Source organism: Stegostoma tigrinum, chromosome 10 (genome assembly GCF_030684315.1).
Source record: "Stegostoma tigrinum isolate sSteTig4 chromosome 10, sSteTig4.hap1, whole genome shotgun sequence".
NCBI classification, from domain to species: domain Eukaryota; kingdom Metazoa; phylum Chordata; class Chondrichthyes; order Orectolobiformes; family Stegostomatidae; genus Stegostoma; species Stegostoma tigrinum.
In genome coordinates, this window is record NC_081363.1 from 77679710 (window position 1) to 77685709 (window position 6000).

General features: G+C 44.0%; 1 protein-coding gene across 1 annotated transcript in view; it reads right to left on the reverse strand.

Annotated features, from left to right (window-relative positions):
• The window catches only part of LOC125455591 (sushi domain-containing protein 6-like), a 47838-nt gene extending 42263 nt beyond the window's left edge, over nt 1–5575 (reverse strand). The window contains exon 1 of the mRNA XM_048537749.2: nt 5361–5575. The gene's annotated coding sequence lies outside the window, so the exon portion shown is untranslated. The remainder of the gene's footprint in view (nt 1–5360) is intronic.
• Nucleotides 5576–6000: the final 425 nt, after the last annotated feature.

The window sequence follows — 6000 nt, forward strand, 5'->3', positions numbered from 1 at the left end:
CTGGAGTTTCCAAAAATGAAAGCTGAATCCTTTATGCTACAAAGAGCCTGTATGTAAATAAAGCAGTCATTTAATAAAAACACCAAATGACTTTGCTTTCTTTGAATGCTTTTGGTCATGCTGGTTATACAAAAATTGAAGATTTGTTATATAAAAAAAAAAGACCAAATTAACAGAGTCTACACAACCAGCCAATGGGAAGGCAGGATGCATTTCAGATGAACATGAGAGATAACCACTGGCAGGAAAGCAGGACTGGGACGATTGAAGACAGCAGACCATGTGATAAAGTTGCCAGGATTGCATCAACCAGGGCTGATAGCCCTATGTCGTCCCTTAACCAAGCAGTGTTAATATCAGCCGTAGGACCCAACTATTTAATCCAGACATCCAGGTTGAAGTTCCAGATACCAAGGTTCAAATCCGATCACTGCAAATGGTGAAAATTTAATTCAACGAAAATCTGAAATGGAGTGTAATGATGATGATGAAACTATTGTCAATTGTTAGGAAAAACAAACATCTGGTTCACTAAGATAACAGCAGGCCAAGCAGCATCAGAGGAGCAGGAAGGCTGAAGTTTCAGGCTTAGACCCTTAGGCCCGAAACATCAACCTTCCTGCTCCTCTGCTGCTTGGCCTGCTGTGTTCACCCAGCTCTACATCTTGCTATCTCAGTATCTGCAGTTCGTACTATGTCTGGTTCACTAATGTCCTTTAGGGAAGGAAATTTTCCATCTTGTTTGGTCTGGCTACATGTGACTCCAGCAACTACAATTAGGGATGGGCTTACATCCCATGAATTGAGTTAAAGGCAATTAAGTTTTCTGTTGTGCAAACCTCCAAATCTTTATCTTAATTGCCAATCTTTGTTCAGGCAACAACACTGAGTCAGAAGGCTGTAGGTACAAAAGTCATGTTGAAAGGCAACTCATTATCCAATCACTTCAGTACAGTAACCGAGGGAGTGTCACATTAAACTGACACACTCCGCGCTCTCAGGTGGGCAGAAGAGATTCCACGGCATTGTTCGAAGTGCAGGCAAAGCTTTCAAGGCACTCCAGCCAATGTTCAATCCTCAAACAATTCAAAAATTACATAAGTGGCAATACAGCATATCAGGACATTGTGAAAAGCAACACTTAAAATACTTCCTTACTTTGAACAAGCACAGCCACAAGATTGGGGTGTAGGAGGGCAAAAAACACACAGTAAAAGCTCCAAAATTGGTGCCTAGGGAACAGCTGCTTTTACACAACAAAAATTCAAGGAGGATTTCACAGACATAAAAAAAAAGGTTGCAACATGCAAGAACCAGGAATAGAGGGAGGGATGGTGATTAAGACACAATTAGATATGACGTGGGCACAACTACAGCCTACACAAAGTATGAGTAACCACTTGAAGTGAAACTGTCTGTTCTGCTTTGTAAATCTCAGAGGCTTCCCACGGCACAGCCCAGCCGGGGTTTAGCTGGGGAATTTCTTTTCTGTTAAAATTTATAAAAACGAACAATCCAACTTATTTTCCTAAGAATCGAAATCACTTTCACCAAAACGCAAAATTAATTCCAATAGGAGACTAAACTCGACCCACCCAGGGACAGATTGGGCTCTGACGAGCCAGGTTCCTCAGTGAGATTCCCTCAGCATGACATTCAAATAAAAATGTAAGGCAGAACCAGAAGGTAGAATTGGATAAACATTGCGAGAAAATCTAAGCTCTGTTACTAGTAATGCTGATCCCTAGGACACACAAATCCTAATTCAGCATACATTTGTGCCAAATTGTTAGCATCAGAAAGCATCTAAAGACAGGTCAGAGGCTGACTGTATTGAATTCATGATGCATCTGACCTGGGAATGATGTGACGGTATAGATGCTGCTTAGTGTCTAACTTGTGCGGTCTCAGAAGTTTGATGGAGTATTCAATGGGTCTGTGTCAATTAATGGAAGCTTCACTCTATATCTAATCCATGCAATAACTGTCCTGGGGTGTGTTTGATGTTAAAATTAGAGCATTATGCCAAAACAGTGACAGGAAACAGGTGTTATGGCTGCATCAATTTCTCAAGATGCCCTTGAAAAGAAAAATTGGAAACTTTACTGCTGCGTGTCATAAAGGAGTTCACCGCAAAGACCAGAAGATTTTACAGACTGCCAGCATTGGGAAGCCAGATCCAACCAGCCACTGAACTAACTCAGTGGGTGAATATCCTGTGGTTGGAGTACTAAGCAATACTAATTCAGTAAATCTGCAGGCTTGACCAGCCTCTGAATTCAATGGCATCAACCTTATCAGAGTTTGGCACTATCAGTGACACTGGTCAAAGGCTTCCAGCAAAAAGTGGGCATGAGAAAGGCTTCAGTCTTCCAGAGCTGCGGGAAAAGAAAAATCAACTGCACTTCTCACTACTGACAGTGAGTCATGGTGAAAAACATTTGTACAATAAAGCATGTAACAAATAGAAAGTACATGAAAATAGACAATTCTTACAATACCTTCCGTGTTAGCACTTGGGCCCCACATCAGTGCTAATCCTATCCTTTTCACATTTCTTTATGCATTTTGCATTTTGCATTGAATCTGACGTCCCCTTATTCTTGAACTAGCTACTGGAAAGGGTCTGTTTTATTTACCTTAGAGTCATGGAATCTTACAGCATTGGAAAAAACTAAGAGGTCCTTTGGTCCAGTGTGGCCCCACTGGTCATTAAGCACTTAGTCACTCTAGTCTAGGTACTAATCCATCATAATGTTAAATGCCTCTGTGCTCCTGATCTGCATCATTGAAAAAGTTCCATTTCCTCAACTTTGCCCCAACATACAAAGTCATTCTTCCTCAAATAATACAGCACTTCCTCCAACCCAAGAAATCACATTCTCTGTTCGGTGTGACCACCTCGATATCGCAGAAACTTGCGGCAAATTAAATGACAGCTTTCAACAATCAGCACTGTGCAAATCTGACCGAACCTCAGTGTCACTCGCCACTCCCGTTCTGCCATTCTGGTGAAGAGTTTACACCCATTCCACAGGCACACACCGGTTTAATGAGAGGCTCCAGCCTTGGTTCTGTAGGTGAAACACTCACCTCAAAGCTGTATGTTCCCAGAGATGGACAGTTTGAGCTACAGGGAAAGGCTGAATAGGCTGGGGCTATTCTCCCTGGAGCATCAGAGGTTGAGGAGTGTGGAGGTTTATAAAATCATGAAGGGTACGTATCGGATGAATAGCCAAGCTCTTTTTCCTCAGGGTATGGGTGTCCAAAACTAGAGGGCATAGGTTTATGGTGAGAAAGATTTAATAGGGACTGAAGCAGCAACTTTTTCACACAGAGGGTGGTGTGTTTATCAAATGAGCTGCCGGGAGGAAGTGGTGGAGGCTGGTACGATTACAACATTCAAAAGGATCTAGACGGGTGCATGAATAGGGAAGGTTTAGACGGATATGGGCCAAATGCTGACAAATGGGACTCGATTAATTTAGGATATTTAGTCGACGTGGATGAGTTGGACCGAAGGGTTTGATTCCATGCTGTATCTCTCTGTAGTTCTATGTTGGGTGTCCAGTGAGTTAAGCCCCTAAATTCACTAACTCTCGCAATGCAGTACTGAGCAAATGCTGTACTGGCAGAGGTGCCACGTTTCAGGTGTGAAGTTAAACTGAGCTTCTTACTGATGCTGGCAGGGGGGCGGGGTCATTGGAGCCAAGCCGTAAACTCTATCTTCTATTCACAGATGCTGCGAGAGCCTGCTGAGTTTCTCCAGCAAATTCTGGTTTTGGTCCTTGTTGATCTCTTAGGTAGATGTGAGAGATCCCAAAAGGACAGGAATGCATTGCCAGATTGCTTGAACAACATTTACCAGATTATCTGATCACCACTACGTTGATGTTAGCCTGAGTGTGTGCAAATTGGCTGCTGTTCCAACATTAAAGACCTCACAACTATGTGTTTGTGAAGCCAAGAGATCTTCAAAGATGTTGGATAAATACAACTTGTTATTCTCCTGACTCCTCTCTGACTAACTGTGAGGATTTTCCACTTAGAAACTGTTCTACTTTGTTCTGTTTTAAAAAAAAGACCCAGTTTAACAGCTCTGAATCGGAGATTTCAACAAGATTCTTTAACCTGAAAATGGCTGTAGATTCTGTCAGTCCGTGGGTGGGTGGATCCTGAAGGCGTTCATGTGACCCTCTTTCCACAGAATTATTGGCCTATTGCCTTTAAAAGGATCAACACCCTCCAATACTGACAGCCAACCCAGTTTGAGAGCTGGCGCATTGGACGGGGCCTGTGTTGTCTCAGGGCACCCACAATATGTGGGCTTTAGTGATCTCTAGCAGGCTCTTCGTCTTCCTCTGGCACTGGCAACCTCGTCTAAAACTTAGGCAAAAGCTTTTGGTGCAAGCAGGGAAGTTTGGCGAAGATTCCCCCCCCCCCCCGGAAAGTTTTTTTTTTAATCGTCTCTGGCGAAAAACACACATACCGTTAGCTGTCAAAATACTCCCAGGTTTGGTAGGGAGATATCTCGTTTAGTCTCCCTCCTCCCAACCCCACCCCAAACACCAAAGTTCGCCCCCGGCCCAATCAGCAGAGTAGACAAGTGAATCAGGAGGCGAAGGCTGGTCATTTTTTTTTCTTGTTGTTACATTTTGTTTGATGGGGGGGGGGGGGGGGGGGGGGGGAAGAGGAAGTTTAAGAAAGCGACTGGGTACCAAGACAATAAGAGTTGCAGGCGGACAGGGCACAACCTAAGAGCGTATCTCAAACTCCCTGAGCAACTGAATCCTTTGAGCTAGCCTGAGGTTGAGGAACCCTTTTCAAGCACACAAAAGGTGGTAATCAGGCTCCCTATTCGAACGCAATTTTGGAAATTGAGAACAGATCCGATCGCCATTTAAAAATGGTTGTTAAAGTATGTGTGCTATGATCTGGATCGAAACATTGCCCTGGTTGCGAAATAATAAAAAAAACTTTCTCTCACCGAGGTGATATTACTCAATGTAGTTTTGATTTTACTGATTTTTGCCTGAAACACCCAGGAGGGTTTGTTTGCAATAACACTGACAGGCTCTCCAGATTAATCTATCCAGGCACACTCGGCTGGTTTTAATTCAGTCTCCTCCTCTCCACCGTCCCCTCTGTTGCAGTGACCCGGAAAAGGGCCAGCAGCAATCAAATGGCAACTGAAACCGAGCTAAAAATTGACCATCCTGAAACTGCCTAGGTTCCCGCAAAAACAGGCCGAGCTCAAACTAATCAGCCGATGCAATCCGGATTTCATGTTGAAATTGACTGTCCTGAAATTGACCAGGCCCAGCTGAAAGTGACAAAGAAAAGCCAGGATTGAAACTTACCTCCGTGTGAAGCGATCGCCCGATTAGCAGCACAGACCGACATTCACATTGTATCCATGGCAGACACAGGGGAGTATCCGAAGAGAAGGTCGTGTATCAGAATTCCAAAATGTATCCGGCCGCCAGTGGAGCTAAGCAGGGGCCGTGTATCCAATCGCACCTTCACTCCGCACTTCCTCCTCCAAACATCTCTCTGCAACATGCAGTCGTCACAGCTTCCACCAATGAGAACGCAGGGTCAATTCGGTCATGTGTTTTGGGTTTGCAAATTCTTAAACGAACAAATCCCACGCCGTGGGATGAAGGGTCTAGGCCCGAAACGTCAGCTTTTGTGCTCCTGAGATGCTGCTTGGCCTGCTGTGTTCATCCAGCCTCACATTTTATCATCTTGAAATCCCACGCCGTCTTTTTCGGCTACTTATCACAGGCACATTGTCACTTTGCAACGATGACGTTAACACAAAAAGACTTTTGAATTTTAGGAGTAAGGCGCATTCTAGCTTAAATCCCGACGGCTTCATCTGTCACTCCGAATCAACAGGCTAGTTGCTGCTGTTTAACCTATACTGTTCCGGTTGCTTTGTGATTCAGTGGTGGCCTTCTGTCTTCATGGATTCGATCCGTTTCTGCACAAGTTTGA